This window comes from Leptonychotes weddellii, chromosome 5, assembly GCF_054177405.1.
Source record: "Leptonychotes weddellii isolate Sample4059 chromosome 5, ASM5417740v2, whole genome shotgun sequence".
NCBI classification, from domain to species: domain Eukaryota; kingdom Metazoa; phylum Chordata; class Mammalia; order Carnivora; family Phocidae; genus Leptonychotes; species Leptonychotes weddellii.
Window position 1 is genome coordinate 53,979,428 of NC_138373.1, and position 12,095 is coordinate 53,991,522.

The following is a 12,095-nucleotide window of genomic DNA, read 5'->3' on the forward strand; positions in this document are numbered from 1 at the left end:
TCATGATCCCAGGGTTCTGGGATCAAGCCCCACATTGGGCTCCCTGCTCAGTGGGAAGCCTGCTTCTCCCTCTCCCACTCCCCCTGCTTGTGTTCCCTCTCTTGCTGTCTCTCTCTCTGTCAAATAAATAAATAAAATCTTAAAAAACAAAACAAAACAAAAAAGAAATGGGCAGAAGACTTGAACAGACATTTCTCCAAAGAAGACATACAAATGGCTAACAGACACATGAAAAAATGCTCAACATCACTTGGCATCAGGAAAATACAAATCAAAACCACAAGGAAATACCACCTCACACTGGTCAGAATGGCTAAAATTAACAAGTCAGGAAACAACAAATGTGGGTGAGGATGCAGAGAAAGGGGGACCCTCTTACACTGTTGGTGGGAATGCAAGCTGGTACAGCCACTCTGGAAAACCGTATGGAGGTTCCTCAAGAAGTTAAAAATAGAGATACCCTATGACGAAGCAATTGGCCTACTAGGTATTTACCCAAAGGATACAGATGTTGTGATTTGAAGGGGCACCTGCACCCCAATGTTTATAGCAGCAATGTCCACAATAGCCAAACTATGGAAAGAGCCAAGATGTCCATCAACAGACGAATGGATAAAGAAGATGTGCTATATATACATATATACAGTGGAATATACATATACACTATACACACATATATACAATGGAATATTACTCAGCCATCAAAAAGGATGCAATCTTACGATTTACAATGACGTGGATGGAACTAGAGGGTATTATGCCAAGCGAAATAAGTCAATTAGAGAAAGATAATTACCATATGGTTTCACTTATATGTGAAATTTAAGAAACAAAACAGAGGATCATAGGGAAAGGGAGGGAAAAATAAAATAAGACAAAATCACAGGGGGAGACAAACCATAAGAGACTCCTAACTGTATTAAAGAAACTGAGGGTTGCTGGAAGGGAGGTGGGGGGGATGGGGTAACTGGGTGATGGGCATTAAGGACGGCACGTGAGGTAATGAACCCTGGGTGTTATATGCAATGGATGAATAAGTGAACTCTACATCTGAAACTAAGATACACTATATGTTAACTAATTGAAGTAATAAGTTAAAAAAAGAAAGAAAAATAAATAAATAATGCAACTGTCAAAAAAAAAATAAGGGAAGGAAAGAGAAGCCAAGAAAAACTGAGAAGCTATAGCGAGTGAAGTATGAGGGAACCTAAAAGGGTATGAGCCCAGGAAGCCAAGGAAAGAAGGAAAGCAGGAGTGGTTGGCTGTGTCCAATGCTGGGCAAGCCAGTAAGAAAAGAGCAGAGACTCGGTCCCACAGCTGGCAACATGAAGGTCTTCAAAGACCTTGACAAGAGCAGTCTTGATGGACTGTTGTGGATGTAAACTGGATGGAGTGAGCTGAAGAGAGATTATGAAATGAAGAAGTGGAAACTAATAATAATCACTGCTTTCAAAATGTTTTGCTTTGGAGAAGAGTAATGAGAGGGGAATTTGAAAGGTATTACGGGGTCAAATGAGATGTTTTGTTTTTGTTTCTTTCATGGGACAGATTACAGCCTGTTTGGATGCTGGCAGGAAAAGTCTCGAAGAGTTTGGGGAACTGTAGGAGCATAGTCCCTGAGAACAAGAAAGGGGATGGATCCAGAGCCCATGTGGAGGAGTTGGCCAGGGAGAGTGGTGGGGTGAGGTGTGTGCAGGTAAGGTAACGTTGGTAAAGGAAGGATGAGAAAGCTCTAGTCTGAGGAAGTAAGGTGAGGGGTGATGCGGTGTGCACAGAGAATTTGATGGGAAAGAAGGTATAAAATAGCCATTTTGGAGTTGAGAAAGGAAATACGCCGGGAATGTAAAACAGGACTCTGGGCAGTACTGAGTACCCTTTTAAGACTTATGGTCATAGATTTACTGTTCAGTAAATCTGAGACTGTTCAGTAGCGCAGTGCATTTTTCTCTCGCACTACTCACCTGCTCAGGAACAGGCCCCGAGCAGACTGGGGCTCTGCCTGAGCACAACAAAGGGAGAGGGAGGATGAAGTTAATGTGCTTTGCAAGGTGTGTGTTGGTGACCGGTAGTGAGAGAATGTTAGGGTTCAGACCAGGTTTGGTCAATGCTGATGACAAGGTCATCATCGTGATAGTGGGTGTCTGAAATGGGTTGAGGAAATGACCATTGGAGATGAGAAGCAAGGAATGAGAGGTCAAGGTACTAATACAGGCATACCTCATTTTATTGCAAATCATCACTTTACAGCGCTTTGCAGAAATTGCATTTTTTTTCCAAATTGAAGGTTTGTGGCAACTTTGCATCAAGCAAGTCTATTGGCACCATTTTTCCAACAGCATTTGCTCACTTCTTGTCTCTATGGCACATTTTGATAATTCTCACACGATTTCCAACTTTCTCATTATTCTTATATCTGTTATGGTGATCTCTGATCATTAATTACAACTTGCTGAAAGCTAGTATTTTTCAAAAATAAATTACTTTTAAATTAAGGTATGAACATTTTTTTCAGACATAAAGCTATTGTACATTTAATAGACTACAGTATAGTGTATACATTAACTTTTATATGCTCTGGGAAACCAACAAATTCACTGGACTCACTTTACAGCCATATTCGCTTTATTGTGGTGGTCTGGGTATGCCTACATATGGCAATAAGGGTGTGTGACTTCTGCACAGAGTTTAGGAAACTCTAATCTCATTCTCTTCAGTCCCACCTTGGTCAGGAAGTGTGATTTTTCCCTTTGTGTCTCTATTTCCACACAAGATGACCTGGTGTGCCCCACCTTCGGATCAAGGGCACAATTCAACCCTGGGAACAGCAGGATGTCCCCAGTGGGTGGGAGCTTCCTTCCCACTTGAGGATAGCTCAGGAGTCCTGTCCACTCCACTTCCTGGTTCTCTCAACTAAGGGTCTTTCTTGCCCTTCCTGTTTCAAGAACTCTGCTCTCTCTAGGCTTCCCTCTTCTTGTGAGCCAGCCCTTTACCTGTTCTTTCTTTTTATTGGAGCCCCAACTTATTCAGCAAGCCCATGTCTGTATCCTTCTGTCCAATATTGCAGCTGAGCTTCTCCAAGTCTTTGTCTCTTCTTCACCATGTGCCAGGGGGAAAAAAAACAGCTTTCAGTTTTCTAGAGAGGATACAAGACAGGAGAAATTCACAGAAGGCACATGGGAAATTAGAGATACACCCTGTCCCAGACTGATTATCCACGAGACTGTTGAAGTCATCAAAAAAATGAAGACAGGAGTAGAGGTGGAAGAGAAGACAGTGAGCCAGGTGTTAAAGTCATCAGGGACTGAAGTGGGATGATCAGAACAGCAAGATGTCAGCGACAGAGACCCTGGGATAGCAGGTGGAAAGTTTGATAAGAACTTTGAAAGAGGGTGGGAGAGAGAAGGCCTGGAAATGGCATTTGGGGAGCACGAAGGACTCTCTCCTCCTTCAGGTCCCAGGTACATGAGGCTTGAGGGAAAACCAGTCTCCACGCTAGTGGTGAAATGCTGTCCTCAGGGAGCAAGAGAGCTTTCCATTCTAGATGAAAGGTCTGTAAGGGTCAACATTCTATGTCTGTCACGTTCATCTTCACATCTCCAATACCTTGCACAGTGCAATGAGTATACAGTGTGTTGAATATGTGTTGAATAAATGGAAGGGCAGTTAACTGAATCTGATGTTTATAATTAAATCATGTGCCACCACTCTACCCTCTTCTGAGATACGTGGCAGTCTCCAGCTTCCTGCTCGGGGATATGCGACTGGCATGGAAAGCAAAGGATCCTCAGGGCATCTTGTGTTCCTGGCACCTAACAGAGCACTGAGAACAGTCCTTGATTGTGCCCTCTGCTTACCTCACCACTAGCAGCTACAAGAGAAGAGACTCACCCAAGTGTTCCCTGCCCTTCTGACCTATTTGGCTTTCCAATGTTAGAGTTTTGGGGAATCTTAGGGGTCATCAAATAATAAACCTTTATTCCCCCATTTAGTTTAAAACCAATGAGGAATAGATGCTCAAATCAGACTGAAATATAAACATCAGCTTTATTCTTAGTAAGTTTAAAGATTGTAATCTGAGCTATGGCCATTATCAGGATACCTTAAGAGGTCCCCATCTCCACCAGATTATGCCAGCTCTAGGAAGTTTGGAGAAAGGAGAGCAGGGAGCAAGTCTCCCAATATCAGGCTGCATCCAAAAAGGGAGCCCAGAAAAAGCTGGACTACACACACTCTGTCCCTTTAAATATAAATTGATCCTCAGTTTGGGGGCTAAGTGAATGAGGAGACAGAAAAAACCTGAAAACTTCCTCCTATCTTTTTCTTTCCTGCTGAGTGGACATTTTCTCCCTTCTTGGAAATATGAAGAGGAGGATAGAAGGGCACCCCCGAACACATCCCAGCTTTTTATTCTCCTAATAGACTTGAGTATATGGTCAACCAGGGATGTGCTAGTCCCATGAAATAGCCGCCCCTACCTCTCCCCCAATGCCAACTACTATTTCTTCATATATTTTCCTGAGAGTTGAACATTTAAATTTTGTCCCCTAAAAGCTCTAAAATGTCAGAACAGTAACTTTATTTAATTAATTGTGCTTCTACTAATTAAGCTATCTTCCCACCCCTTTCTGTCTTCCCAAACTCTTCCACCATGACCTCTGGACCTCATGGTATATCACCAGCAAACTCCATTATATTCCCAACATCTGGCTGGTCAAAATGTGATTCGTGGCACATTCTAAAACCAAAATATAACTAGCAGTGAAATTTCCGGGGCATTTAATAATTCTATGTTTAAGTTTTTGAAGAACTGCCAAACTGTTTTCCAAAGTGGTTTATATCACTTTACTTTCCCACCAGCAACATATGAGAGTTCCAGTTTCTCTGTACCCTCATCAACACTTATTATTTTCTGTTCTTTAAATTATAGCTATCCTAGGGATGCCTGGGTGGGTCAGTTGGTTAAGCGTCTGCCCTTGGCTCAGGTCATGATCCCAGGGTCCTGGGATAGAGCCCCACAACAGGCTCCCTGCTCAGCAGGAGGCCTGCTTCTCCCTCTCCCACTCCCCCTGCTTGTGTTCCCTCTCCCTCTGTCAAATAAACAAATAAGTAAATCTTAAAAAAATAAATTATAGGTATCCTAGTGAGTTTAAAGTGATACCTCTTTGTGGTTCTCATTGCACCTCCCCAGTGATTAATGATGTTGAGCACCTTTTCATGTGCTTATTGGCTATTTGCATATCTTTGAAGAAATGTCTATTCAAATCCTTTGCCCATGTGTAATAGAGTTAATAATTGTCATTTAGTTACTGAGTTGTAAAAGTTCTTTAATAATTCGAGATCCTTTATATAAGTTCCCTTATCTGATATATGATTTACAAATATTTTCTTCATTCTATGGATTGTCTTTTCACTTTCTTGAGGATGCCCTTTGAACCACTTAAATTTTTAGTTATGATGAAGTACAATTTAGCTATTTTTTTCTTTTGTTGCTGTGCTTTCAGTGTCATATTTGAGAAACCATTGCCTACATTTCTATACACCAATAACATAGCAGCAGAAAAAGAAATCAAGGAATTGATCCCATTTGCAATTGCACCAAAACCAATAAGATACTTAGGAATAAATCTAACTAAAAAAGTAAAAGGTCTGTACTCTGAAAACTACAGAACATTTATGAAAGAAGTTGAAGAGGACACAAAGAAATAGAAAAGCATTCCATGCTCATGGATTGAAAGAACAAACATTATTAAAATGTCTGTACTACCCAAAGCAATCTACACATTTAATGCAATCCCTATCAAAATACCACTAGCATTTTTTGCAGAGCTAGAACAAACAGTCCTACAATTTGTAGGGAACCCCAAGAGACCCTGAATAGCCAAAGCAGTTCTGGAAAAGAAAAACAAAACTGGAGGCACCACAATTCTGCATTTCAAGCTATATTACAAAGCTGTAGTGATCAAGACAGTATGGTACTGGCACAAAAACAGACACCTAGATTAATGGAACAGAATAGAGAATGCAGAAATGGACCCACAACGATATGGTCAACTAATCTTCAACAAAGCAGGAAAAAATATCCAACGGAAAAAAGACAATCTCTTCAACAAATGGTGTTGGGAAAATTGGACAGCCACATGCAGAAGAATTAAACTGGACCACTTTCTTACACCATACGCAAAAATAAACTCAAAATGGATGAAAGACCTAAATGTGAGACAGGAAACCATCAAAATCCTAGAGGAGAACATAGGCAGAAACCTCTTTGATCTTGGCTGCAGCAACTTCTTACTAGACACATCACTAGAGGCAAGGGAAACAAAAAGCAAAAATGAACTATTGGGACTTCATCAAAATAAAAAGCTTCTGCATGGTGAAGGAAACAATCAACAAAACTAAAAGGCAGACTGTAGAATTGGAGAAAATATTTGCAAATGACATATCTGATAAAGAGATGGTATCCACAATCTATAAAGAACTTATCAAATTCAACACCAAAAACCCAAATAATCCAGTTAAGAAATGGGCAGAAGACATGGACAGACATTTTTCCAAAGAAGACATCCAGATGGCTAACACACACATGAAAAGATGTTCAACACCACTCACCATCAGGGAAATACAAATCAAAACCACAATGAGATACCACCTTAACACCTGTCAGAATGGCTAAAATTAACAACAAACAACACAAGAAGCAACAGATGTTGGTGAGGCTGCAGAGAAAGAGGAACCCCCTTGCACTGTTGGTCGGAATGCAAACTGGTGCAGCCACTCTGGACAACAGTTTGGAGGTTCCTCAAAAAGTTACAAATAGAACTACGCTATGATCCCCAATTGCATGACTAAGTATTTACCCAAAGGATTCAAAAATACAAATTTGAAGGGGTATATGCACCCCCATGTTTATAGCAGCATTATCTACAATAGGCAAACTATGGAGACAGCCCAAATGTCCATCGACTGAGGAATGGATAGAGAAGATGTAGTGTGTGTTTTCAAGTCTATCCTGGACTGGAGAGAGAAGGAGGGGAACAGGGTAAGTTAAAATGAAACAAAACTCACTGTCTTTATGATGATTCAATGTTCTTTTTGAATAACACTCCTCAAATTGTTGCAAGCCTTTGGTTAATTTCCAGGGTTCTGGAAAGGTTTATTTTGACCATTTTTGCTAGCATTTTTGTTGCTTTTATGGAGGAGTGAATTTTCAGAGGACCTTCCTCTGCCATTCCTGAAGGGCTTTCTGGTTCCTAATATTATTTTACTTTATTTATTTTGAGATAAATGTATATTCACATATAGTTGTAGGGAATAATAAAAAAGATACCAATACATTCCACCCAGTTTCTCCCAATGGTAGCATCTTGCATAACCAGAGTACAGTATCTTATCCAGGAAGTTCATACTGCTGTAATCTACTGATCTTACTCAGATTTTAACATTTACATGTACTCATTTGTGTTCATGTATGTGTGTGTGTGTGTGTATTTAGTTCTGTGCAACTTTATCACATATGTAGATCTTTGTGACCACCATCATAGGTATGATATCTAGCAGTTCTACACCAGGATCCCTCACGCTATCACTTTATCCACAGTCACATCAACCCCCTGCCTCCACAACCACCACTCCTAACACTTGGCAACTACTAATCTATTCTTCATGCCTATGATTTTGTCATTTCAAAAGTATCATAGAGTATGTCCCACAATGAAATATTATTCAGTAATAAAAAGAAGTAAAGTATTGACACATGCCACAACATGGATGAAACTTACAAACATGCAAATGAAAGAAGCCAACCACAAAGGACCACATTCTGGATGACTGCATTTATATGAAGTGTCCAAAGTTGACAAATCTAGAGACAGAAAGTGAATTAGTGCTTGACGAGGGCTGGGTGGGATGGCACGGGTGGAGGGAGAGTCGCTGGTGATGGCTAAAAGGCACAGGGTTTCTTTTTTGGGATAATGAAAATGTTCTCAGAGTGAATGTGGTGATGGTTGTTCAACTCTGTGAATATATTGGAAACCACTGAATTGTACACTTTTAATGAGTGAATATGTGAATTATATATCAATAAAGCTGTGAAAAAAGAGAATGCTATGGGGGTGCCTGAGTGGCTCAGTTGGTTAAGTGTCTGCCTTCTGCTCAGGCCCTGATCCTGGGGTTCTGGGACTGAGCCCTGTGTTGGGCTCCCTGCTCAGAGGGGAATCTCTTCTCCCTCTGCCCCATCCCCTGCTCATGCTGTCTCTCTCTCAAATAAATAAATAAAATCTTTTAAAAAAAGGAGAATGCTATGTAAATGGAATCATACAATATGCAACCCCCACCCCACCCCCCGAAGACTGGTTCTATTGTTATACAAAAGTTTGGTCCCAAGGAAAATATGTGACCAGAAGTAGTAGATATACAGAATATCTACAATATGGAAAAGTTTCTATATAAGATACAATAGTTGGACATGACAAGAGGCAATTGGGCATAATAAAAAAGGAGAGAATTAGTCCTTGCTCTTTGAGGAGTCTGGGTAGCATTACCATTCACATACAAATGTAATTTAGGTGGCTCTCTTTTCCAGTCTACTCCAAGAATGGAATTTCTCAACTCTTTCTGAGCCAAATATGGGATGGATAAAAACAAGGTGTTTCAGCTCAATTCAGATAAGATAGATTTTTATTGGAAAAGAAATCCAGCAGCAATGATAGTGATATGCAAACACACTGAGCTTCACAATATCAGTTGCTTCTAGATTCCCAGATAAAAACTATGGCCAAGAGAGCCTCTCTGTACTTGGCACAAAGATTGAACATTCTCCTTTCATTGTAGCTCTTATCTTGTTTTCCATATTCTTATTTCCATCCACACTAGATCATTACAAAGCTTTCTACTGGGCAAACCATGTTTGTAGACCTGATATAATTCTTCTCTGATTGAAATAAAATGACTTGTTCATTTATGAAATGCTGTCCCTTGATCAATGTTATGATTTTTCACCATTGGCATTCAGTAGAAATAAACTTGATTTGGTCTATATATCACTGTATGATACAGTTTCAAAGCTAGAAATTTGGGAACTAAAATTTTAAAAAAGAACTCCCAAAAGCAAATCCTTTAATAACTTCAAAGTAATAAGAACTCTCAATTTCCTGAAATACACAGCTTATTTGAGTGTATTTAATTCCTATTTGAGAAAGAGAGTTAGAGAAGGAGTGAGGAAGGGAGAGAGGGAGAGGGGGAGAGGGAGGGGCTGGAAGGAAGAAGTCAGAGAGAGAGATAGGAAGGGAGAGAGAGATTGAGCTGTCAAAGGTTATTGTTATTCTTCTGACTCTGGGTTCTCTTCCATTGTGTATCACACTTTCACTGTAGAACAAAACTACATGAGTAATTAATCTTTAACTGGCTGAACAAACTCTCTTCCACAGAGCCGTAACTTCTCTGACATTAGAGAAATTAACTACAAATAGACATGTTTCACAAGTGCAGCATTTCATAAATGTTAGAATAGAGTTCATTCTCTAAACCTGAGGTTGGCAAACTTCTTCTGCAAAGGACCAGACTCCAAATATGTTTGGCTTTGTGGGCCAAATGGTCTCTGTTGCAACTAGTCAACTCTGCCGCTGTAGCATGAAAATAGCCATAGGCACTATGTAATGGAACAAGCATTACTGTTCCAAAGAAACTTTATTTATAGACACTGAAACTTGAATTCCATATAATTTTCAACTGTCAAGAAATATTTTTATATTGATTGTTTTTTCAAAAAAAATTCTTAGCTTATAAGCTGTAAAAAACAGATAGAGGGCCAGATTTGGCCCGTGGGGCTTAGTTTGCCAGTCATAGTCTAAAGGGATAGAAGAGTAGAAACATCAAGTCTCCCAGGCAGAGATGTGTTTGAGTATTGGATTTGCCATTCGCTAGTTGTGTGACCTTGGACAAGTTATCTGACATGCGTAAAACCATGTCCTCATCTGTAAAATGAGTACGGTAATAGCTATTCCATAGAATTGTGAAAATTAAATGAAGTACCATATGCATATTTAGCATATGCAAGGTCACAGTGAATGTAGTTACTACTATGATGAAAAGTCTTTAGGAGTGCCACAGCAATTATTTTCCCCAAACCTCCCCACACTGGAATTTATAGGATTTTATTTTATTTTATTTAAGATTTTATTTATTTGACAGAGAGAGACACAGCGAGAGAGGGAACACAAGCAGGGGGAGTGGGAGAGGGAGAGGCAGGCTCCCCGCGGAGCAGGGAGCCCAATGCATGGCTTGATCCCAGGACCTGAGCCAAAGGCAGACACTTAACGACTGAGCCACCCAGACGCCCTATAGCAGGATTTTATTAAGACAGGGCATATCAGGGCTAATCTTAAGAGTCATCCCAGAGTCCTTATTCTCTCACCTTTCCCATTCAATTCATCTGCAAATCACATCTGCTTCACACTAAAAATTTATCTAGAATTTGACCACTTCTCTTCTCTACAGCTAGCACCCTGATCCATGCCACCATCAACTTCCACCTGATCTTTCTGCTCCGATACTTGCCCCCAAGGCGGCATTTTCCACAGAAGTGCCTTTAAAATATATCCCCCAATCACTTCATTCCTCTGCTCAAATGTCTCTGATCATTCACTCCTAGGAAAATCCTAGGTCCTTACCAAATAAGCCTTCAGATCTCCTTCACCCCTTGCTCCCTCAGCCCCAACCATAATGACCTCACTATTCTTCAAACATGTCAATCTTGCTCCTGCTTCCCACTTAATATTTGTTGGTATTTCTTTCTGGAATGTTCCTTCTCCAGATAACCAAGTGTTTTCAATTTTACTACTCCTTTCAGGTCTGTGCTCAAATATAACTTTGTTAGAAAAGCATTCTGTTACTCCTTAACTCTATTTTCCTACTTGGTGATTGCACTACCACCTCCTGCAATATTTCATGTTTATTTGTAGATTGAATGCCTTCCCCGCTGGAATGTAAACTTATGAAAGCAGACTTTGTGTGTCTTGTTCACAATTGTATCCTCAGTGTGCAGAACATTGCCTGGCACAGAATAGTTTCAAATTTGTTGAGTGAATAAATAAATGAACTTTTGCTACTCTAAAAGATTTTGAAAAATGAGAGCTTTTGAGTATTTTTCTGATATTGATTAGAATATATGTCTGAAACTGATGGCTACTGGAGCGGAGATGGGTGGAGGTATGGGTTAAATAGGTGATGGGTATTAAGGAGGGCACTTGTGATGAGTCCTGGGTGTTGTATTAAGTGATGAATCGACAAACTCTACACCTGAAACTAATATTAACTGTATTATTTAACATATATCACATGACTATACCCAAGAGCAGGAAGGGGTAGAATATGTAGTCTTTATTCTGGGTGGCCATTTCCCCAACTAAAAATCAGCATTATATTTCTACAAGGGAAGGAGGGCAAATAAATATTGGGGGGAAATTAGTCTTTGTCACAGTTCTCTATATTTTTCTTCCCCTCATTCCAAAAAATGTAGCCAAGTTGAGGAGGCTCTCCCTACAGCCCCACTTCTTGGCCCAAGTGTTGGAGAGCCAGTTGATATTCTTTTGCTAGAGTAAGATTCTAGGACATTGTCTTTTAGTTCAACCGAATTTACCAATTGAATTGTAACCATTTCTCTCAGATCCACTTTCTAAGAAAATGAAAGCATTTTCTGAATCTTTGAAAATATCCATCCTTGGGCGCCTGGGTGGCTCAGTCGGTTAAGCGACTGCCTTCGGCTCAGGTCATGATCCTGGAGTCCCGGGATCGAGTCCCTCATCGGGCTCCCTGCTCGGCGGGGAGTCTGCTTCTCCCTCTGGCCCTCCCCCCTCTCATGTGCTCTCTCTCTCTCAAATAAATAAATAAAATCTTAAAAAAAAAAAAAAAAAGAAAATATCCATCCTGGTTTCCACAACATGGTATCTGATATCCACTGAAATAGCCATTCAGGACCAGCTTAATGGGTTTATGACCTGTGTAGTCATGCAGAGCCCTACACTAGGCTAATGCTCTGTCATCTCCATCTTGAAATTTTTCATATTATCTTAGAATTTATTCTTTTGTAAGTGAAGTTC

The 12,095-nt window shown here is 40.2% G+C and overlaps 1 long non-coding RNA gene across 1 annotated transcript in view; it reads right to left on the reverse strand.

Moving 5' to 3' along the window:
• Positions 1–2,338: 2,338 nt before the first annotated feature.
• LOC145721410 (uncharacterized) overlaps positions 2,339–12,095 on the reverse strand; it is a 29,911-nt gene continuing 20,154 nt past the window's right edge. The window contains exon 2 of the long non-coding RNA XR_014145083.1: positions 2,339–3,133. This is a non-coding gene — a long non-coding RNA (uncharacterized LOC145721410). The remainder of the gene's footprint in view (positions 3,134–12,095) is intronic.